Source organism: Ursus arctos, unplaced genomic scaffold (assembly GCF_023065955.2).
Source record: "Ursus arctos isolate Adak ecotype North America unplaced genomic scaffold, UrsArc2.0 scaffold_25, whole genome shotgun sequence".
NCBI lineage: Eukaryota > Metazoa > Chordata > Mammalia > Carnivora > Ursidae > Ursus > Ursus arctos.
In genome coordinates, this window is record NW_026622930.1 from 21,807,637 (window position 1) to 21,832,975 (window position 25,339).

The 25,339-nt window shown below is 39.2% G+C and overlaps 1 pseudogene; it reads left to right on the top strand.

Annotated features, from left to right (window-relative positions):
• The first annotated feature begins 1,932 nt into the window (after positions 1-1,932).
• On the top strand, positions 1,933-24,914 carry LOC123002150 (ribosome biogenesis protein NSA2 homolog; annotated as a pseudogene).
• Positions 24,915-25,339: the final 425 nt, after the last annotated feature.

Below are 25,339 nucleotides of genomic sequence, written 5' to 3' on the forward strand. Positions count from 1 at the left end.
AAGTACAAGTACAAGAAAACTCAGGAGAGTATAGTGGTCTAGAAGATAAATAAAGAAGGTGTCTTAAGAACAAGGAATTCATCAACTGTGTCAGATGCTGCCGAGAATGGGGAATTGTTCATTGGGTTTGGCTTAGTGGAGGTCCATGGTGACCTTGAGAAGTGGGATATCAGCAAATGGTAGGGGCAAAGCCTGACTGGGATGGGTTGCTTCTACTACCCCAGATGGCATTTTACATGTTTTTCTGATCCTCAAAACTCTATTCATATTCTACGTCTAGATGATAGCTTCAACTCTTATTTCACCGGGAGGAAGATTCAAAGCAATCAGAAGAAAACTAAAGTATTTCCCCATTATAGAATCTAGTTATCTGTTGCATTTTCATGCATATACTCAGCTTCCCTGCTCCTATTTAACTCCTTGCTTTAATTTAATATTAGCCTCCCAGAATGCACTCAATCTCATCCCCTCTTGCCTGTTCTATGACTTTCCAATTGCAAATACACTTTCTCCTCTGCCTCCTTTTTCTCTCTTTACTACATCACTAACATCGTCATACAAAAATACAGAAATATCTCCCATCAAAAAAAAAAAAAAATCCTTCCTGGATTTTGTTGTGGCGAAGATATATGGCTTTCGGGTACAATTTGATGTGTTATATAGCCTTCTTACCCTACGCTGTGCTAGAACTTGTCCAGTAATGCATTAAAACCTAAGGAAGTATCCCTGCATTCAGTTTTCAATAACTTGAAAATATTAACAGTGAAAAGCTGAAATTAAAAATTTCTAAGTGGATTCTTTCGTATTTTCACACCAGCTAGTAGTCATTACAAATGCTCTCCTCGGCATCCTTACCAATCTTTCTCTGCTTTTAAATCCCATGAAAACCTATAGTATTGCCCCATTTCTGCTCATCTTTATAGCAAAATTCCTTAGAAAGTTGTTTGTTTTTGCTAACTTTACTTCCCTAATAGATATTTTCTCTTGAACTCATCCAAGTCAGGCTTTGCTCCTACCATTTACTGATATTCCACTTCTCAAGGTCACCATGGACCTCCACTATGCCAAACCCAATGAACAATTCCCCATTCTCGGCAGCATCTGACACAGTTGATGAATTCCTTGTTCTTAAGACACCTTCTTTATTTATCTTCTAGACCACTATACTCTCCTGAGTTTTCTTGTACTTGTACTTGTGGCTGTTCTTTATGAGTTTCTTTGGTTGATTCTCCTTCTTCCTGACCTCTAAACATTGGACTTCCTCAGAACTCAGTCATCAGCTCTCTTCTGTTCTCTATCAACATTCTCTTTACAGTTGAGCTCATTATTCCCAATGTTTTAAATATCTCTACAAGCTGATGCCTCCTAGGGAAATACAGAATGATTATTGGGGTGTGCTGAGTCCTACTTGAGGTTTGCCATCACAAATTCAGAATGTTCCTGTTAGAACATTGAATGTTTTTCTTCAGCCACACTGAGAGGCTATGGAGGAGCTGCAAAAGGGTCAAGAGCCAGGTTTAAGCAGAGTTAGAGTTTATCATGTAAAAATTACATGGATGGTGGTAGGCAAAATTTTAAAGATGTCCCTCCAAGATCCTATCCATTAGACACTAATCTAGGTCCTACTGTAAAGGGATTTGAAGATGTAAGTTATTAATCAGCTGAGTTTAAGGGAAGGAGGGTATCCTGCATTATCCAGGTGGGCCCAATGTAATCACATGAACTATTAAAAGTAAAGAGGCAGAAGAGAGATCAGAGAAATTCAAAATATGAAAAGGATTCAACACTTGTTGGCTCTGAAATGTAGTGGTCCACATACAAGGACCAGCAAGTGTCCTCTAGGGGCTAAGGGTGTCTCCCAGCCAACAGTCAGCAAAGAAATGGGACCTCAGTCCTACAACTGCATGGAATTTGGTTTGGCCAACAACCTAAATGAGCTTAGAAGTGGATGATGCTTCAGAGCCTCCAGGTAAGAGCCCACCAGACTCTGACCTATGGAATTGTGAGATAAATGAGTGTTGTTTCAAACCACTACATTTGTAGTGATTTGTTGTGGGACCAATAAAAACTCATCCATAGGTAGCACAGTTCAAGTTGTTGAAAAAATATGCAAAGGAGCGGTCTTTAGTAATGGACTGTAGAATTCTACCTAGCAAGGTAAGGAAGGAAGAAGTAGGAAGATTGGAATTTTGAGAAAAGTGGATTAAAATTCTAGATGAACTGAAGAATTATTGGAACCCATGCTAAAGGAAGTAAGCTAAAAAGATATAGGTTCCAAATATGGCTGTAAGAGTGGGTGGTAGACAAGATTGTTGGAAGAGGGAAGGAGAATTTATTGTTAGAAGGCAGGATAGTGGATGGATTATCTGTATGTGTGGTAAAACCTGATAACATAGTGACAGGTATAGTAGTAAAGGAACACCTATTGAATGAGCCAAGCGCTTAAGTCTCATGCGAAGGGTAAGGAAAAAGCAGTGTATTGATGGATGATTGTGTTACGAAGGGATGTAGGCAGTATAGTCTTATGGCATTTGCTTCAAAGAACATTGGATTTGGGGATGGTGAGAGAAGAAATGATTTAGACACGGTAAGAAAGAACAAGAAAGACAATTATCCTACCACAAAGCCCTTTACTACATAGGGTAGTAGTGGTAAAAAAACCAAAACAGCTATCACAGGAAAGAGCTTTAGGAAACAATTTTCCTTTAGAGAAAGAAGGTGAGGACATTGCTTAGAAAATTGTTTGTTTTTATGTTTTTGTTTTTCTGATGCTGACCATGAATTCCAAAGGGCAAAGTAGAAAGTTTGGTGCTTTGCTGGGGCAGGGGTGATAGTCATGGTAAGACAGAGGAGAGCTTAAGTTAGATTTAGCATCATACAGAAACATCGGGGAATAGGAGTTCTTGTAAAGGATATCATATAGGTCTCGGACTTCTTGTGGAGTTAAAGTGTTTGGCAGTTTTTTTGGAGAAGGTAGGCCATTAATTTTGTTTGTTTGTTTTAAGTAGGCTCCATGCCCACTGTGGATGGAGCCCAATGTGGGGCTTAAACTCACAACCCTGCGATCAAGACCTGATCTGAGATCAAGAGTCAGACACTTAACCAACTGAGACACCCAGGTGCCCTGGTAGGCCATTAATTCTAATTTTACCTTCCTTCTTGGGATTGATTTTTTTTTTTTTTTTTAAGGCAATGGGGCTGAGCTGGTAGTATTACAGGGGTAGAAATTAGTGATCTTATTAGGTGCATGAGAAGTTCTCTGGACCTTCCTTAAATCCTGATGTTTTACATTTAATAAAACTGAGGGAAAGAGAGATTGAGTAAATCTCCCTAGTTTCATCAGCAAGCAAGTGGGAAAAGCTAGGATACGAACTCAAGCAATTGGACTCCAAAGGGGAGTTCTAACTATTGTGCTAGAGGCACTCAGGAATGCTTGTTGACTAAATGAATGGATGCAGAGAAATGTGTTATTTGGGAAAATGCCTTTCTGGGGGTTAGGGTGATGTCAGTTTGCTGAAGACCCAACACTAGTGAAAGGCAGCCCTGGGCATATGGGACTTCCAAGACTACATCATCACAATGCCATGTTTTTCTATCTTGTGCTTAGGACATTGTCCTAGAAACCCAGTCACCATGCTATGAGGAAGCCCAGTCTGCACAGAGAGAAAAGGAGGCCACAGACCCTCAGACTCAGCTATCTATCATTGGATAAATAGCACCAACTTGCCATCCGTGGGAATGAGCCATCTTGGATATAGATTCCTAACCCTAAATTGTGCTCCCCAAATGATGCCATATCGGGCAAACGCAAGCCTTTTCTTTTGAGTCTTGCTCAAATTGTATGAGCAAAATAAAGAATTGTTGTTATTTTAAGCCACAAAACTCAGGAGTTTGTAATGCAGCAATAAATAACTGGGACATTCATACACCAAGCCACCCGATGTCCCTGAGCCTTTGCCTCCCTAGCTGTAAAATGAGGGTCAGATTATCAGGCCAGAGGGTTGTCATAGAGATTCACAAAATGGAAATTTACATATTGTGGCACAGGTAGTTAATCAAAATTGCCTTTCTCCTCATCCCCTCTGTAGCCTCTCAGAGAAGACAAAGCAACCAGAAGTGTCTTACATGTACATGAGTAGGCAAAATATGGGAGGAGGAAGAAAGCCTACTCTATCTGCTGATTCTCATCGCCAAAACAGCTCCCACTCTTAACTTCATTTGGGTCTCTGCTCAAATGCCGTTTTCCTAAAGAGGCTCATCTGGGTTTCCCCTATAAAAAAAACAGCATCTACAGACTCTCCATTTTGTCCCTTTCTACACATTAATATTCACTGTTCTTCATAGTGCAGATCGCCTGAATATTATATATTTGTGTGTCTATCATACTGTCTCACTCCACTGACATGGAAACTCCATGAGCAGGGATTTTCACTTAAGCCTCGCTCTCTCTGCAGCACCTGGAACAGTGCCTGACCTACAGCAGGAGCTCCATAAATATTTGTTGAGTGGCTCAATGAATGAATTCTTTCTGGTATAGTCCCTCCTCTTGTTTTAACTTACTTCTTTCAGATGGCATGCAGAAGAACATGTTGAATGGAACATTGACTTTAAGATTAGAAAGTCAGACAGACTCTAAGAAAGGAAAAAGCAGTCAAATATGCCAATTACTTCAGAAGGGTAATGGCATATTTTGAAATTTGGAGGCTGCTTCATTAAAATTCATTTTGCGCTACATAAAATAAGGAATCGGGAGCCTGACAGAAATGAAACTCAAATAGGCATTCATTTCCTTTATCTTTTTACAAGACAGATCAATTAGTAATTTTATGGTTGAAAAAACTCATTTTTAAATGTTATGTGGGACTTAGTGTAATATCAAATCTGGCCTAATGTCACCTTTATTAAGGAATTGAAAACACTTTTACATCTGTTCATGCCACTAAAAAAAAATACTGAGAAGCACATTTTGCCATCTAAAGTTTATAACGGAGGAGTAAAATGGGCACAGAAATGATCTTCTTGCATAATTAACATCCCAAAAAGTAAAGGCGAATGATCAGCACTGGACCGGAACATTGTGAGCGGCGCTTAAACGTTTGTAAACCAAGCTACGGAAACCCTCCCAAACAGGTGTGTTAGAGAGTCCAGATGGCCTCGACGAGAGGCCAGGAAGCCAACACCTTCTGCTGTGTTTCTGGCCACTCTCACAGGCTCAGTGGCTTTGGCGGCATCGGCGCCTTGTGCTGGGGGGCGGCCAAGGGGACGCACAGGTGGTGCCGGATGAGGAACAGGGCTTCCAACAAGAGACTGCTGTGTTCTGGAGAATTGCCTCCCTTTCCACTACTGGGTTATAAAACCAAGATCCAAGTCATTTATGGCTGGTAGAGATCCTAGAGACTTTTAGATAAGAGAGCCTAGGTGTTATTTAACCTCAATAGCCCAACTCAGGTAATTACATTATGCCACCTGAAATTTTCCCTGCGGGTTCCATCAAATCTGGTATTTGCCTTTGCTTTTCAGTCCTGTGTACAGTTGCTGTGCTATTAACCAGCTGCTGAGCACCACTCTGCACAACACAGAGAGCGTATTCTTTATGAGTTGGATGTTGGGATGAGGATGCGTGATGCTGGCATGCCTTTTGTGTGGATCTAGTTCTAGCAGGATGTTTTTCTAATTATAAACAAGAAAACCTTTGGCCCTTTTGATTACAAACAGAGCCTTGGGAAAGTGATGCTGATTGATTCGTTTGGTCCCTCCAGTGAGAATGAGGCAGCCAGGGAGCTTTGCAAATCACAAACCCAATCATGGAATCTTTATCTGGTGGAAGGAACCCCAAGGAATGATTGTTGTGCAAACGGATCTACTGAGAGGCATAGGCAAAGTACTGTGATGGAGGCCATGTCTTTCTTCTCTCCCCTCTTTTCCGCCACCTTTCCTCCACCTAGCATTCATGTTCTAGAAGAGGCTTACCCATGGATGTGGAACCAATTTTGAGGAATGCTTCAAAGGGCCCAATTCTCCAAATACCCACCTTCTCATTCTCGTACAGGACTCTGTTGGGTTAAGATTTTGCATTTTCAGAAAGGATCATTAAAATCAGTGTGTTAATCTCGCTAACTAATCATAGCTACATGTGTTATTCCAGCAGTTTTTAAAGAGTTCCCTGGACAAATATAGCAAAGGAGATTCTCACAGAGGACAAAGTCCCAGGGTGTGTCCAGGCTGTGTCTGATTTCAGGAGTACGAGAGGTCCGCTAGCAGGGAGCTTCAATGCGCAAGTGAGGGAAGGAGGCATGTTGTAGGAATAATATTCAGTGCATTTTAACTTACATAAAGAGAAATAATTTACTAATGCTAGCTCCTTGGCAAAGAAAGTGCACAGCCAAAAATGTCTGTGTGTAAGTCCTTTTATTCATCTCTCTTTGCAAATCTACAGCTGCAGAAAGAAATTTAACCTGCTCAACCAATACACTCTCCTGTATAGAAGTCTGAGCTAGTCCTCAAAGTTTTAAAGTATAACCTTTCAAGCATTTCCTCCCAATAGACCACTTTTTTATCAATATTAAAATCTGTTGGAGCCATTTACGTCACCTAGAATTGGGATGGCTTCATACAACAGAAACCTCAACTGTGGCTTAAACAGATTTTTCTCACATGACTGGAACTCCAGAGGTAGGCAGTCCAAAATGGGGGCAGTTGTTTTAGGAAGTCATCAAAAGCTAGGCTCCTTCTACCTCTTGGTCTGCCATTCTTAGCCTATGTCTTTTAACTTCATGATTGTAAGATGGCTTCTGCACTTCAGATATTGCATCTATATTCCAGCAAGAGGAAAAGAGAAGAGTAAATAGCAAAAGATTCATACAGGCTGAGTTTGTCCCTTTTGACAGGAAAATAACATTGTTCTCAAAATCTCCACTTGGAGACCTCCCATCCCTCACTAGTCACACCTGGGCCACGTAATCCCCTAGTTTCGGGGAGGTGTAAGGTGGTAAGTTCTTTTAATTGGCCTGAACTGTTTATCACTGCTATCCTGAATGAAATCAGAGCTGATAAGGAAGTAAGGGTTATAAATTTAAAAATTCATTATGAATAAAAAATTCAAATTATGAATAAAAGAGAGGAAAATAGAACAAGCAGTAGGTGTCACATATGTCACTAATAAACTCCATGAACTCCATTGGGTATCTTCATTTTCCTTCTTACCATTGACCTTGAGAATGTGCAGATGCACATTGTCTTGAGTATGAACCAACATCCATGGTCCCCAGAAAAATTCCCATCGGCAGTACCTTTACTACATGTAGGATTTATAGTCTCAGACATATTCCTGTCCTTCTTCTGTATCAACCTTAGGCACACAGTGTTGAGACTTAACTTCTGACCACTGTTGGAGAGGAAAATCTCTTCCTCTACCTCTTACATTCAGTTTTGGGGGTCTGTGAATTTAACAAAAGATAGCTCAAGGGGAGAAAAAGCACAGAATTTTTGTTAATAGTTATATGCTCAGGAGTTCATGTCAAGGTGACATGAACTGTCAAGGAGCACCTGGGTCGCTCAGTCAGCTAAGCATCTGACTCTTGATTTTGGCTCAGGTCATGATCTCAAGGTTGTGAGATCAAGCCCTGCATTGGGCTTCTTTCCACTCAACGGGGAGTCTGCTGGAGATTCTTTCTCTCTCTTCCTCTGTCCCCCCTGCCATTCTCTCTAACTAACTAAATAAAATCTTTTAAAATAAAGAACGAAAAGTGACAGTCAAAAAAATGGTTAGACTCGGGGGCTTATCCGCCACTTCAACAAAGGAAAGAAAGTTGGGGCTTCAAAGGACAATAATTTATGGGAAGGGACTAGAAATATACCAGGCGGCTGATGGGAGATAAGAGTTATTTTAGTAAGGTTTGTTTGTACAAACTCACCGTGGTGTTGGCTCTCTATCCAGGTGACAGTCACTCTTCTCTTCCTGGTAAAATGGGGTCAACTTCACAAAGGGAAATTTATGTTCTGCTTTTAGGCAGATAACGGGGAAGGGCAGAGAACTCTTTCTGCATCTGTTGGTTCTCAATTGCCTTCAACTCAAGGTAATCCTTATGTCAAAATGGCATATTTTGGGGTGGCGTATCCCAATCCCCCTTCAACACCTACCTGCAGGATCCCCCTATGTTACCATTTGTCAAGGAAAGAAAAGTTGACAATTTTATAATGAAATTATATTTATTTCTATAAGAGTCTGAAGTTGAAAGTCTTTAAGTAGAGGAGTCTGTGTATAGGTATTAAATTAATTATAACAAACCTCACAGTTGATTGTGATGTGTTGACACTGAAAGCTCAGAACAGCTGTACTAGACAGTAAAGTTAGTCCGTTGTTCTTTACCATGGGGTTAACATTTAATCCACTTGACAGAATGAGACCCAGGACACACAATGTTGAAGGCTGAGTACAAGAGGCGCAGAGAAGTGAAAATGAAATGCTGACATTGAGGATGCTGCTAGGAGAAGCAGTCACCAGATGGGAGGACAGAGCCAGCTGGAAAGTGGAAGGTAACTTTGAAATCCAACTTAACCTTCTCCCTGAAACCGGGAGGCCAAATTTGCTTTTGCGGGCTAGAGCCAGAGGCCCTCATTGTTACCCAATTTGCTTTAAACTGAATCCTTTTAGGTGAGCATTTTTATATTTAACTGAGAAGCATTAGATTTATGAATTATGTTTCAGTGGGCTCTTCAGTTATAAAAGATAGTCTTTTTTTTTTCTTTTGCCTTGATTTCAAGAGTCAGTAGGTGAAATTATTGACCCAAGATTAGGTCATTGTTATGAAATGCAAACTATGGTTGTTAAATTGAATGGAGGGGAGGAATCATGCACTTGAGAAAATTCAAATTCATTTTCACTTCCCCCTGGTCACTAACAGCCTTGAGGAAGAACTCTTCCAGAAAACACTATGATTAGCATTACATAAACAGAGCCTTAATATAAGCTCTCAATGGTCCCTGGAAGTGTCCTCAGGCCTGACCCACACTCAGATCTAGGTGGGAAAATGGTTATTCTCTACTCTTAGGTGTCTGTTTAAAAGCCAATTCTTCCTCCACTGCTGCTGAAGAATAGAAGAGTTTCTGAACAGTCTTTAAAAGGCAATTTAACTGTCTAAGACAAAACACAAGATAACTGTTTCCAGTAAAACTGCAGGAAAATTCAAGAAAGCAGAGTGACTTTTCTAATATGGAATCTGGCCAAAACAAAGGCTAACTCATTTCCATTAGGTGTTTAATGGCCACAATTTTAGCGCCACTGCCTCTTCCACTAAAATGTCTCTGTTATGGTTTTGAATTGTCCCTCCTCAATGTTGCTGAGTCCTAAGGTATTAAACTGGCCATCTGCTTTCCATGTTTCATTCTGTGTGTGTGGGTTGTTTTTTTTTTTTAAGATTTATTTATTTATCTTAGAGTGTGAGAGAGAGGGGCAGAGGGAGAGAATCTCGAGCAGACTCCCCACTGAGCACAGAGCCCAACACAGGGCTGGACCAGGACCCATGAGATCATGACCTGAGTCAAAACCATGAGTCAGACACTTAACCGACTGAGCCATCCAGGCCCCCCTCATTGTGTGTGTGTGTGCATGTGTTTTTAAAGCTTATTGATTTTTTTTAGTAATCTCTACACCCACTGTGGTGTTTAAACTCATGAGTCACATGCTCTGACTGAGCCAGCCAGGTGCCCCCCCATGTTTCATTGTTTTATTATTATTTATTAACCTCAAAGCTACCCTTTAAATGTTCACCAGTCCAGCTGACAGACAACAGTCTTAGCTCCATTTTGCTGTTTCTGTTCGCCATAATTTCTCTCCTTAGCCTAAAGTACATTTTAATTGAACGAAACCATCATTTTGTATTCAAATTAGATAAAAATCTCATAGCCTTCCCTTAGTGTGGTCCACCTTATTAAATGGCCTGCACAAGATATGCTGGCCTTGAGTCTGAAACTCTAAGTTCAGAGATTCGCAAATTTCTGGGGATCTTGAGAATAGGGTCACAGGGCAGAGGGCATCAAGAACTTCTCAATTTTAATAGTAATAACAGTAAGATCCTACCTCAGCTGGGCCACATTTAACCTGGAAATGGAATGAAATGGAAAGCCAGATTGTTTTATAATTGACAGCTTTGTCTCTCAGCAGATGGCTGTAATCTCCTGCATGTGCCAAACACAGACTCTAGGATTTTTGAGTTTGTAGTAAAAACAGAAAGGACAAATATTTATCGTAATTACAACATTTGTACATTGGATATAGTTTCACAGCCTTTTAATCCTCCTTGATTAGAAAATACCGAGTGATTTTTTTTCTTGCCAGTTAAAGAGGTTTGTTTACCATCACTTTGAGAAACATTTCAAGTTTTAATAAATATAAAGCTAGGTCATACAGAAATAGAAAACATCTCTGGTTTCCTTCCTAGTGAATCTATAAGTCCCATTCAGGGAATTTGAATCAGCACTCAGCCCCCAGTCAGCAACTACAGCTCTCAAATTCAAGAAGCATTGTAGTCAACTCTGGATTTATCTGAGGAAATGATCCAGTTTTCAATATTTTTTTTTCTCTCCACTCATTACTGTTGGTTAGTTCTTGTCAAGAAGGTCAGTTGGGGATCTCTGGAGTGATTTACATAATTAGGTTCTCTGTGTAGTTTATGGAAATTACTTTTGGGGCAACTTGACCCACACCTGATTAATCCCATCAGATTATGTCCACCTCCGTTGTTAATAAATCATTAGTCAGCATCTGCATTATGATCATCCTGAAAAATGCCAAGCTCTTTCCAGAGAACTGCAAATTGTAATTCAAATGTAAAGTCCTTGGACTGAAGTCAAGGTTTCCCTTCAGTTTTGGAGTAATGGGTGAAAATACCAGATACTACAACAGCAAATGTGAGTTCAAGACACATCTCCTTCACTTTAAGTTTTGGTGCCTTGGGCAAGGCAATTAACATTTCTTAGGCTATTTCCTGAGTTGGTAAATGCTAAGCATTTAAGATTGTTACTTTGAGGGGCATCTGGGTGGCTCAGTCCGTTGGGCATCGACTCTTGGTTTCAGCTCAGGTCATGATCTCACGGTTGTGAAATTGAGCCCCAAGTAGGGATCCGGGCTCAGTGCAGAGTCTACTTGGATTTCTCTCTCTCCCTCTCCCTCCCCACACCCTTTCTAAAATAAATAAATAAATAAATAAAATCTTAAAAAAAAAAAAAGAAAGATTGTTACTTTGACAAATATGTCCAAGTATTATATACATGGCCACACAGATTCTTACCTCTAGCCTGTGATGATTATCACATTGGTGATATTTTGCGTAGTACTATTGCCAGATCACACCATGGACTATTAGTGTTCTATTTACTACTTAAAATAGAGTCATTAATGTCTTTAAATCTAATCAGATTAAAAAGCCAATTCTAGAAGCCCTAGAATCAACTCAGAAAATTCAGCCTTAAGATTCTGTTCTTACAGAGCCGCTCTCAGTACCAACATTTGTATTAGTCAGGGTTCTCCAGAGAAACAGAACCGAGAGAGAGAGAGACAGAAAGACAAAGAGAGACAGAGACAGCAAGAGAGGAGGTAGAGAGAGAGAGGAGGAAGAGGGAAAGAGAGGGAGGGAAAGAGATTTGTTATAAAGTATTGGTTCACACTGTTATGGAGGCTAGCAAGTCAACAATCTGCAGGGTGGGCTGGCAGGGTGGAGACCCAGGCGAGCCAAAGTTCCAGTTGAGTCCAAAGGTGGTCTGCTCTAGAACCAGGAAAAAACTGATGTTGCAGATGAAGTCTGAAGGCAGTCTGCTGGAGAATTCTCCCTTGCTCAGGGGAGACCAGTCTTTTTATTCTATTCAGGCCTTCAACTGACTGGATGAGGCTCCTCTGCCTTGCTCAAAGTCTACTAATTTAAATGTTAATCTTATCCAAAACACCTTCACAGAAACACCCAGAACAAGTTTGACCAAATATCTGGGCACCCCATGGCCCAGGCAAGTTGACACATAAAATTAATCACCATAGTCAGTAAAAGTCACCCCAAAATAGATTTTCCCTGCTTTCCACTTCTTCATTCGTACTACCACTAGAGTGAACCTTCAGTGCAAAGCAGATCACATCATTTTCTGCTTAAAACAGGTACCTTAAAAGGTAGTTATTCTACCTTTCCCAAAGGACAAAGGCCAAACTCCTTAAAACCAACTTTAAGCCTCCTCCATTTCTCAACTGACTTCAATCTCTCTTTCCAAGTGTACTTCCAACCCCTCAGAACTACTCCCATCCTACCACATGAGCTCCTTCTCTTCTAGCCTACATAACTATTTACATTTCTAACACAAAAAATTTTCATGCCTCTGTCTTTATCCATGTTCTTCCCTCGGCCTTCACCCCTCCCCAATTCACCCATCCCCAACTCTATTTGCCTATAAAACATGTATTCAAAATCCAAGAACCAATTTAGGCATCTCCCCCTCAGAGATGCCTTTACTGAGTTCCAATCAAAGTTATTTCCTTCTTGATCTTACCCCTGAGCTCTACCACTACAGCATCACTCTGAAATACCCTCATTTTCCCCTTTGTGTCTGCCTGTAAGCACTGTTAAGTCCAGGAACTATCTTTTTTTTGTTCCTCAGTGTCCCATGTGGTGTCCGATTCCCATTAAGAACTCAAAAGTTGTTCATGGAATGAATGAAAGAGGAGGAATTAGATGAATAAATTGGGGCCTACTTTGGTAATCAGTGGGGGAATCACTAAAGGTTTTTAATTAAAAATTTCTTCTTGAAAGAAATAAGAAGGAGTTTATTTTAAGATCGATCTGTCACTGATGGAGAGAAGGGCTGAGGGCAAGATGAAGAAAGAAAAAGAAAGCAGGGAGGTGACAGTAGTAGTCCAGGGATAAGGTAGGAAGGAGGTAAACCAGACAAATGAAGTAGAAATAGGAGATATTCCTATTTATGAGTATATTTCCCCTTCTTTAGAGCATGTGGTAAAATTGCATTTTCTTTGCCCCCTTAGAAATTAGGTATGGCTACATGATTTTCTTTGGCCTCTGAGATGTGATTGGAAATGATATGTGCCACGTCTAAACAGAAGCTCAAAGAGCCAGCACCTGATCTGCCATATTCTGATTTTAGTCTCAGTGATCATGAGCATGTGTCAAGATCTAACCTCTGTCAGTCTGGTTCTCTGAAAGACAATATTGAGGAGAATTCCTCTGCCAACCTGTATCGGACATGTACTGTGAGTCACTTGTGTCAAATAAATGAGATTTTGGGACTGCTTGTTACTACAGCAAAACCTAGCTTATCCTGACTTATCACGATTTGGAAACTGATGGAAGAGGGTGTGAGTAGCACAAAACACTAACATGTAGCATGAGGGAGTATAAAACTTTGAGCTTGAATGTCTGAGTCTGCCTCTTGTTGTCATGATATGCACTTCACAACTGCAGGGCTCCTGTTCACATCATAATCTATCTGAATTTTGGCCCCTAGAGTTATGTCATACACAACCTGCACAGATATACGCAGCAGCCATGGGAATGATTCATTCAGAAAAAAAAATATATTATTTATTGTCCACTGACTCCTAAATGACATTCTGAGTGCTGCAAATGCAAAGGCAAAATAGAGTTTATCACTCTGCGTGATGTGGTCAGAGGCCAGCATGATGTGGCAGATGCTCTGATAGATTGTGCACAGACTGAGGAAGAGGCAACCAGCTCTGTGAGCTGTAGTTGAGCTGCAGTTTGAAGGCTGATTTGGAATTGTTCACGCAGAGAAGGGAAGTGGGTCATTTAAGTGCAAGAAACAGATAAATGTCTATGACACATTGGAGAAACTGCAATAGGTCTTTGTAACTATGGTTTAGGTATACATTTGGAGATGAGTAGGAATGGTAGGGGAAAGATTAGAAAGTTAAGTTGGGGTCATTTTGAAAGATTTTGTATTTTGCTGATGATTTAGTCTTCATTTCTGGCACAAGAGACCCCGTATCTTTTTAATCAGTGGAGTGTTGTACTTAAGTTTTATGTTTTAAAAACACATTAATAGGAGATTTCTATCATATCATTGGTAGAATCAAGGATATTAGATCTAAAATGATAATATTCTGCTTGGTTTCTTTTGATTAGCTTTCCGATTTGAAAGATCATTATTTATTTATTTATTTATTTTTTTAAGATTTTATTTATTTATTCGACAGAGATAGAGACAGCCAGCGAGAGAGGGAACACAAGCAGGGGGAGTGGGAGAGGAAGAAGCAGGCTCATAGCGGAGGAGCCTGATGTGGGGCTCGATCCCATAACGCCGGGATCACGCCCTGAGCCGAAGGCAGACGCTTAACCGCTGTGCCACCCAGGCGCCCCTGAAAGATCATTATTATTTGCAAAACAAAAATAATAAACTTGAGAGTTAAATTTTGTTAATACTGATCACAAAGGATGGATCCAATTCCATCATTGGAGTTGAAATTTTACTGATTTGAATATAGCTTGAAATACATGGGCTACACGGGCCAATCATTTAGAATCCAGAAATCTTTTTGTCATGCAAATATTGCCTCTCCTAAGGGGATATGATACGTAATCATTCGGGGCCATAAACAGTACCACCCAGAGCTAGGGAACTTTTTGTGAATTTATAAAGAGCAGAGATCACCCAATTATAATCTGAACTTACAATTTCTCTAGAGAGCAAAGTCCAATTGGATGAGCTTTGTGTCTGATCCTTTTTGTTTTTTGGCTTTTAAAGTCTTCCCCATACTGACATTTATCATGATAGATCGCCACCTGTATCATGGGCAATGATTTCTGGTTAATGTTTGTCAGTTCAGGCATTACTATAAAATGCTAGTGTCTAGATCCGCTGCGTCATCAGAATTTGAGATAAGACCTTCAGGCATTCTTCCTACCATGAAATTACTGCTTTCAGGCCTGCGTAGCCCCTTAGTTAACCTATTTATAGGTTTTTCAGATATAACATTCCATGTTAACAGTTTTAACTGTCCTCTGCTTTATCATTGAATAAATTAAAAACTGGGCAATAAGGAATATCCTAGTGATGTTGCAAATGACCCATCATCGTAACACAACTGGTCCCTGGAACTTTTCATCTGACTGTGAAAAAGCACTGAACTTTAAGGCTTTTATACATTGGTGAGGAATTCATGAAAAAGCAGCCTTCAGAATGAAGAGAAAATCAGGGAGTTATAAATGGCCTGGTGAGACATAGATGTCAAAGTAGCTGCCAGATGTTGGCATATCCAAAGTCAAAGGAGAACTTGATTTGAATTTTGATTCATTTGAGGAGAAAGCAAGATAATTATTGCCTACCCAAGGATTATTGTCCCAGGGACCCTGCAGAGCATTCCCCTAAATTGAGAAATATTTGTGCTAGGGAATCTAGTACCTGGCACAGAGTATCACTCCATTAATCCTAGCCATTAATATCACTGTTCTACTGAACTGAGAAATAAATTGAAAATTTCAAGTTGAACTTAAAATCAAGTACTCCTTTCACTTTTATACTAATTAACACATAGCCTATGATTCAAGCTATATACATTTTTAATCCTTCTGCCAAATTCACAATGTGATGAGATGGCTTCCCTGCCCCTTGATAATGCTGCAGATGGCAAGACAGCACTGCTGATGTCTGATAATACGTGCTCCCTACCATGTTCAATAGAGATATTTTGAAAAATGTGATTTAACTAAAGGAATCTGTGGAACTGAAATGACAAACCTCCTCATAATGAGATTGACCATTTTGCAGCCTTTAGGAATAACTATAGTTACAGCTTTAGGAAAATGCAACATATTCCAGACGTTTCACTAGGTCTCCCATTTACAACCATTATCTCATTTGATCTTCTCAGCAGTCCTATGAGGTAGATATTCTTACTTCTCTTCATGAGGAAACCGAGATTCAGGACCTGGCCCTCATCACACAGTCAGTAATTGGTGGGCTGTGATTTGAATCCAGACTGACTGAATCCAAGGTCTGCATTTTTAATCACTACCATTCATGGCTTTCGCACTAGTGCAAGTTCAGTGTGAGCTTTATTCCTCTCTTTGCATTATTTTATGCATCAGGAGGCTTCACAAATGTGATTCCTTAGACTGTCTGAATGATTGAGTGAACCTCAATGCAAGGATTGTTAGGTTTCTCTGAAACACCCTTTCTTTGATAAATCTCTCAAAGGGAATAGTCCAGGGATAATAAATTGAGGCATCTTAGGGACTCATGGGAATTTACCTCTGTGACTGATGGAATGAGTGGGCTGTCACCTGCATATGTAGTAAATAAAGCCATGGAAATGCATGAGATTGCCACCTGAAAATTGACATTGGTTTGTTCATTTTCTTACGGGAAGAATACAATTGAAATGAAGGGAGCTGAGGGGAACCATAAGAGTGATTGATAGAAAGATACAGAGTTTAGATAGGAAACTGGAAAAGAAAATAGAAGGTTTTATTATTATTATATTACTATGTCTTCAAAGTATGCCAGCACCCATTCCTCAGTGCGGTCACAAAGTATACAGCACTCTACTAGGCACCATGGAAGATAGAGAGAGAGAGGAAGAGGGAAGAAGGGAGATGGATCTCTGCCCTAAGGAACCAATGTTTTTATTAATATATTAAAAATTAATTTATACTGGGCTGAAGAGCATGCACATTAACAGTACGAGCACATGGTCATCACCCAAGGCCACCTTTACTAATCATTTCATATAATTTGTCTCTAACCAAATGGACTTTCTAAAAAAGAAGATCCAAGCTCTCTTGACCAGCAAAGGCTAAGCAGGATGTGAAATGCAATGTGTCAAAGGTATGCAGGCAAAGCATTTTTTAAACAGACAAAGGAAAGAAAACCAAGGCAAAGCCTGTCTTTTATGATAAAGCAAAGGAAGGCAGATAATTAATGATCCAAGTGCCGGACAACCTTGGTGCCTTAATTTACCTGAATTTTATTAAGGGAATTATTTTAAAGAAATGAGTGCAAAAAAAGACTCACCCAGGGTTATTTAAATATGGATTTTTCAGCCTTATGTTTTATACTTCAAAAATGTATTTACTTTTAATTTGTATGTGACATAAAGTGCAGACATTTTTGTGGATCTGAGATAATCATCAAGGCACCTTCCAAGGGTACTTGGCCAACTCCTTAGAAATCGTTAGGTATCAACTTCCAAACCACAATCACATGGAAATGATAATGGAATAGAGTAAGCATTATGTTAGGAGGAAATAACAGGAGGTGAAAGAATCAAAAAGAGAAAGAAAAATATTCTCCTTTAAATGCAAGGAAACAGGAGGATAACAACTTCTAACAGATCGTGAATTTGGGCTTCCGTGGAAAATTGTGAACATTTCCCTTTGAGACATTTCAAACTAGGGTGAGTCATGTTTCTAGTAAAGTCTTTCTAATTAAGGCTTCTGTATCTGTCTGTAGGATGTGGGATTAGCTGTGCCTCTGACTCCCATGCCCTTTCGAGCATTTAATTCCAGTTGGAAAACTTTAGTGTGAAACCACACTTCCATCCTTTCAGGTCATAGCTGTTAAGAACTTGCTCATGAGTGTGGGGCTATTGTCTCCTCTGAGGGAAGAGTTCCCAGAGAGTGACATGGCTCATGGACAACAGTGCACATGGTAGGCATTAAACAAATGTGCGTTGAGTATGTTTGAACTGATAGACCCTGACCACCATTGGAGAACATCTCTCTCCCGCTGACCCTCCCTAGTATAAAATCTGTCTCCCTTTCATTGTCCTCATGACAAAAGATAGGTTCAGAATCCAGGTTTAGAATTCTGTCAGTGGTTAAGCCCTTTGCCATTTAGACAGTCACCACTCATCTGTTCACTTGGGTTTTGGAGGCAAATAATGACTGCCACTCAGGTTTAATGATAGTTTCACTTTGAAGTGTTCAGAAGAAAAAGACACCTCCGCACAAAATAATGTTCTCCCTGGATTACTATGATCATCTGAGACTAGAAGATGAAAAGGAAGACTCTTTGGTAGGATAAGCTATTTAGTACCCATCAATACACAGTTCATCTGTTTTGGACAAAGGATATCACAGAGACCTGGCCAAATTAGAAGGTGAGGAAGCTGTTGTGGGCAGATAGAGGTGGTATTTTACTGTATATACTTTTGCCCAGAGGAAGCTTCAAAAATTCCTCATACCCTGGGCCAGATGAAGGCTTTAAATCTCACCAAAGACCATTGCACATCTGGACTGGCGTCTTTCAGACCGTGCATTAATCCTGGAAGACTGGATATGCATATTGTTTTCCCATAGCTGAGATTTCAAAACACCCCACAGTGTCTCTCTTTCTACTATTTGGATTAGTGTCAGTTAAATGTCTTGGTTCAAAGGTGTCAGTGAAAAAGCTAACAGAACTTCATTTGAAAAGGAAGGGTGCTAAGAGACATGATAACTTAAAATCAACCTCAATCCAGTTATTAGGTTTTTTTTTCAATAAGAGAATGATTTAAACTGAAATGAGCAGAACTCTTGATTAACCAGAGATTCAATCATAATTTCTTGAAAGCTTAAAATGAGGACAAAAAATCATACTTTTAGGCAATTTAGAATTTAAATACACATATAAAAGCACACACATAAAATTCACTCCTTGGTAACTTAAAAGCCTCAGCATATCCGTGAGAATGACTGATTTCTTAAAATTCAAGGGGAAAAAATCAGAAGCTAACATAAGTGGTGGTCATTTTTACAACAGTTTAGACACCTGAAGGGAAAAATCTGTTTTTGGTTGCTTGTTTTGTTTTTTGCTTTTCATTTTTCTTTCATTTGCTTTTTGCTTCATGGTTCCTTCAAACCAAACATTTTTATCTTTTATTACAGGAAGACTGGAAGATTAAAAAAAAACAGCCCATGACTTAATCCTAAGACAGCTCTGAAGTGGCAGAGAATGAGTTTAAGTCTGTCTGACACCAATAATTTTGCTATTTCCACTATGCATGGTGACTATGATTTCTTTGTTGTAAAATAAGGGTAATGTCTACTTCACAAGGTTTAAGAAGATAACATACATTTAACATGTAGAACAGTGTCTGACATCTGGTAGATAGCCACAGAAAAAGAGTGATGATAGTAGTACTAATGGTGGTTATTGCTGTTACAGGGAAATGGACCGGAATGACTTGTCCCCTGAATGGTCTGAGAATAATATCCTAAGGTCTTTAAAATAAAAATAACTGTGACTGTGGAGTACAAACTAATTATCTCCAAAATCTGCATGCACTTATTTTTTGAAAAAGAACAGATATTTTCTCCAATAGATTTGGTCACACACCATAGATCACAGTTAAGCGTTGACTGGGTGGACGATATTTTGCAGTGGTCCATAAAGAGGAAGAAAAAAATTATGGCCACTTCAAAAATTCTATCACAATGACTAGAAAGCACTAGATTAATTGCCTAATAAATGCCTCTTGAAAATTCTTTTCATGGGCTAGGATATGAAGCTCAACCCAGTATCAGAGGAGCCTAGTTTAAACCAAAATAAACACAAAAATACATTTTATATAAGCACACTTATATTTTAGCTCATAATGAATGAAGATGTTCTAGCTTTGTTTACTGTGTTCAGAGGTATCTTAAATACAGAGTTGTGTCACAATGGCAGGAAAAATGTTGGAAACTGCCAAAAAGAAGTCTGCTTGAGGAAAGAAGCTTATGATAAGCCACTAAAGGGGCAGAAAAAGCAGGTGTAACATCCTGTATGGGTGGGTTCTGTCACATCCTCTCAGCTCTGAATAATCTGAAGGAAAAATCCTGAAGGGGACTAGAGGGAAAGTTATTAATGGCCTCAGGGTCAAAGGTTTTTCTTATTTGCATGCAATTCCTCTTTGGTCTTTTGTTTCATTTTATGAAATACACATGTATACATACATAGACACCCAGGCTCATAAACAAATTAGCTGTAGCAGTAAAAATGTCTGGCTTTTAAAATAGAATGGGTAGAGTGTATCAATGTCCCATTTTAAATCACTTTTGGCAATTCTAATTTATGAGTTTGTGACTTAAAAGTAATACTAGACTATTTAATACACTTGCAAATTATTATTTGATTCTAACACCTCTGTAACATACTCATCTTCAAATCCACAGCAGCATCCTATTACTTACGCCTCACCTAGGAAAATAAAGGACCAACATTTTCCATCTGAGGAACCTGAAAAAGGAATGTCTCTTAGCTGCTTTAGATCAAATCCCAGCAATGGAATAGAATCTAGTTTCCCACGTCTTTTCCCCGCCTTATTCACACAGCCATATTGGGTAATTAAAGGAAAAACAGATATGGAAAATTCCTCTGAGAACATTAAATTAATTCTCTGTGAAATTTCATGATTTTATCCATAAATGGTATGGTGTAGGTTATAAAGTAGGCAGATAGCAATTGTGTTAGGACGGGCTGCAGTGCAAATTTTTTTAAAACACTAAATTTCATCACCAAAACAGAATGGAGATACCATAAATGAATGTGGGCTTTAATCTTTGATTGAATAGAAGACTCACACTCAACTGTATGACTATTTTGCACATCATCAGAAAGAGATAAAATTTCCCATCAGCTGTTGCATCAAGGTTTTAGTTCAGGAAAAGATTCTTGCTCAGTAAAACTAAAAACAAAACCAGGTCTTAGCCAATTTGATTTCTCTTTGCAGAGGTGACCTAATAGGGTGGCTTGGGTAAAACTTTTACTGGTTGGTTTTGGGTTTGGTTTTTGGTTGTTGCTGTTGGGTTTGGTTTTGTTGTTGTTGTTGTTGTTTTGTGTTTGTTTGTTTGTTGTTTACGAGCTAATGGAGAAGGAATCATTAATAGGTGAGCCTAAGGCATTCTGAAATACACTTGCTAAATAATAAACTTCTCAATTTCTTCCAAATGAGTAAATTATTAATTCTCATCCAACTCGACCAAACCTAAGAGTCAGAGAATGCAGGTGCCAAGGAAGAGAAATGAAGTGTGTAGAGCAGAGTATATAGTAGGCAATAGGAGGGTCAAGGCTGACATTAGATAGGAGCCTTAGAGACAATGCCTTAAAACATAGGAAGGGCAATGTTCGATTAAACATTAGGAGAATCTACTGCAATTTTAAACATTTTCAGCTACACAGCAGAGAAAATGCCGAAGGACAGGAAAAGGTGTCCACCTGAAACTTTTGAGATCCATCAATATTGATTCGTATATCTAGTAAAAGAATTAATTCTACACTAGAACTAGCATTGGTGATGGAAGGGTGTGAGTGTGTTCAGCCCTTTTCAAACCTGATCTTTTAAACATATATCCTCCCATATATATTTATTTCAATAACTCAAGGCAAGTTTTCTATTTTTCTAAGGGTGAGAGTGGTTTTTCCATGATTTCCCCAAATTTAATGGCAAAAACAGCCATTTGTTACAGATTCTCTATGGGTCAGGAACTTGAATAGAGCACAGTAGAGATGGCTTGTCACTGATCCATACTGACGAAGCCTCATCTGGAAGATACTACGAAGGCAGGCTAGGGACTAGAATCATCTGAAGGCTGTTCACTTGCGTGCCTGGTGATTGATAATGGCTCTCAGCTAGGACTTGATCTAGGACTGTCAACCAGATCACCTACACGTGGCCTCCTCATGAAACCTGGGATTCCTCCAAATTTGGTGGCTGGGATCCAAAAGTGAGTGTCCCAGAGAAAGAGCCAGATGGAAGCTATATCACCTTTTATGTCCTAGCATCAAAAGTCACACAGCGTGTCTTCCTTTGCATTCTACTTACTGGGCAGTCACAAAGGCTACATTCAAGGGGTGAAAATTAGACTCCACATTCTGATGGAAGAAATGTCAGTGTTAGACAATTGTAGAACTGGAAACACAAAGATGTGGACAATTTTTGAAACACGGTCTGCCACAGTGATTGTTTCTTTTTCTTTTCCCTTCTCTTTTCTTTCCTGTGTGTGTGTGTGTATGTGTGTGTGTATTTGTGTGTGTGTGTGTGTATGTCCAGTCTGTGCTTTCTTATAATTTCTAGAAAAAATAACAAGTCATGCATGGAGCACACATTTCTAGTAAATTCTAGTGATATCTTGGTCATCTGCTATGCATCAGCTCATTTCAGATTAATAACTTTTGTACCTGGGGTTATTCTGGTAGGTCTACCAGATGTTTGTTCCGACACAGACATTTTGGAGTTTATATACTTGAGGATAAAAGAAAAGAACCAAACTTGAAAGTGTTAGTTGTTGGAAAGAAGTCCAGAACAGGTAAGAAGATGTTTAAAAGTGCAATGAAGACAGATATTGGATTTGAGTCTATTGAGAAAAAGGATTTAGGATATGAAGGAAAGATGTCTTTGCTGGAAAGGATTAAGTGTTTCTTGGTGTGTGTTAAGCTTCTGATAATTTTTAGAAATGAGTTGTTTGACTTCAGGACATGTTATTTTTCTGCATATTGTTTAGTAAACATTTTAATTAAAAGTGTTTTCATTTATTTATCACTAGATATTGTAGGCTCCTTTTAACATTCTGGGAATTCATGAGTGATGCTTTCTCTTTTGCATCATGCTTCTCCATGTTTTTGAATGCCCTCCTCTCTCCTGGTGCTATTGCTCTGACTAAATGGGAATACCTATGCATGATGGGCCTGTTCCTCAACTCCCTGGACTGAAATAGCCAGAATGATAAGAACCTTGAGCTAATGCAAATGGAGGCTAACACATGGAGAAGAAAGAGTGATCTCTTCCTTTGAAAACCACATCCCATGAATATTCCTAATTGACTATAAATCTACATTGAAAATTCTATTCTATAGAAATAATTTCAAAAGTATATGACATATTTATTGCAGTATTTTCTGTAACAGTAAGAATTGAAAAGAAACAAAAATGATCATCACAGGGGAATGTCTATGGGGTATATTCATATCTAGAACACTATTGCTACCTTAAAATGCCAGATATCTACTTTCATGGAAATGTGTTTTAATTGACTCATTAAAAAATTTCCAAAATATTATGAATAGCAGAATCCCATCTTTATAAAAAAAGATATAAAATTTCCTTCTAGATGGTAGACTTAGCACCACTTTAGCTACTCTATATCATAAAAGAATCTCTAGAAATGATCATGTATTTTATTTTTAAAATTCACATCTTGTATGTAAATCAAGAAGGAGAATTCTTAATGGATCATAACATATAAAAAATTCTTGAAAGGTGGGAAATGAGAAGAATGAAAGTTCCCAAGACATAGAACATATTTTTCTTCTAGAAAAGTTGGGAGCAGTACCAAGGGAGCTTCATACTCAAGGGCAGTGGATCCTAAGTTCAAGAGTGGTCCTAAGAGTAACCAACTGGTAATCAGGAGAGGGAATCAAGCAGGACAGCTTCTGAATAACACACCTTTTCAGGCCAGAGAGCAACCGTAGGGGTTTCAGACTCAGTTGCTATGAGGGTGGGAGGCTGTCAGGCTGTGACAACTTGGGATGATGGAAATGGGATAACACTAAAAGCTACATATTGCACCAGTGGAATATCCCGAGCCTCTCTACTCTGAATGAAACCTGCTCGGTCCCTGGCCACAGCAGTTCATCTCACCTCTCGCCATAAGTGGACAGTCAATCCAGCAAAGTATTTCAGCCGTAGAGATGAGAGCACACCAATAGTCACCAATCACATCATGCTTTTTTTCTAGAACTGGTCCTCTTAGAAGTGTCTCTTTCCTGTTGAGGGTGGTATGGAGTCAGCTCATATGTCTCTGAGACCCAAAACTTGAGAGGTTCTTTGTGCCTGGCAACTGCACCTGGTGGCTTGGTGGTTGTCACCATGCCATAAAAAAAGAGGTATTGAGTTACATCTACACCATAAGCACTATGGATATCATATGGATTACCACGAGAAAAAGAGAAAGAAGGAAGGTCAAGAGGCTCACAAATGTTCGAAGGCAAAAAGGTGATTGGTCTGAATGCTAAGCTCTACCACAAACAGTGCCATGCTAAGAAAATACAAATGAAAAAGACTATCAAGATTATGAAAAGAGAAACACCAAACAAAAGAATGATAAAAAGACTCCACAAGGAGCAGTACCTGCATATCTACTGGACAAAGAGGGACAGTCCTGAGCTAAGGTACTTTCCAAAATGATTAAACAGGGGCACCTGGGTGGCTCAGTTGGTTAAGCATCTGCCTTCAGCTCAGGTTATGATCCCAGGGCCCTGGGATCGAGTCACATATGAGGATCCCTGATCAGCAGGGAGTCTGCTTCTCCTTCTGACCCTCCCCACAACTCATGCACGCGTGTGCGTGTGCTCTCTCTCCCACTCTCTCTCAAAAATAAATAAATAAAATCTTAAAGAAATGATTGAATAAAAACAAAAAAATGAAAGCAGGAAATTTCTGCCCAAAGTTCCTGCATGGGAAGAAAGAGAAGTATTAAAAGTTATTCGAACAGGAAAGAGAAAGAAGAAAATATGGAAGAGGATGGTTACTAAAGTCTGCTGTGTTGGAGATGGCTTTACTGAAAAACCACCTAAGTATGAAAGATTCATTAAGCCAATGGGCTTATGTTTCAAGATCAGGTGTGTTCAGGGTGGTATGGCTGTAGACATCTGTGGCTGGGCTTATGTTTCAAAAAGCCCATGTAACTCATCCTGAATTGAATGGTGCATTTTGCCTACCAATACTTGGTGTAAAGAAGAGTCTCCTATCCCCACGATACCCAACTTTGAATGTCATTACCAAAGGAACCGTCATTGAGGTGAATATCAGCAAGTTGGGCCTTGTGACACAGTGACGCAAGGAGGCAAAGTATTTGGAGAAGATATGCCCACGGGTTACCAGCAGTCCTGAAAATGATGGATGCATAAATGTGGTCCTATGGTTTGAGTCAATTTCATACAAGTAACTCCTTATAATTATTGAAGACTACACGTCAATCAAGAAAACCAGCATTACCATGATGTTTCTGAATACTACCCAACAGCCTTACATGTCTGCAATCAACAATAATACTATTTATTCTATTGTAAAAAAAAAAAAAAAAAAAAAAAACCCAAAACATTAAAATGGCCTAGTTTTAGGGAAAAAAAGTCATCAGTCATTTGAGGAAAACCAATACTTTGTTGTTCCTCAATAAAAGATTAACTTAATCATGAAGACAGAGACTTAGAAGAATAAGTGTAACAGAAAGTTTAGAGTAAATATAATTTACATCCTAAAAAATGTAAGAAGATATTTAACCCATAATAAAATTAACCTAATATATAATGGAAATTCAAACTGTCTTCATTGTTGGCAAGAATATGGAAAAAACGGAAACCTGCACACTGT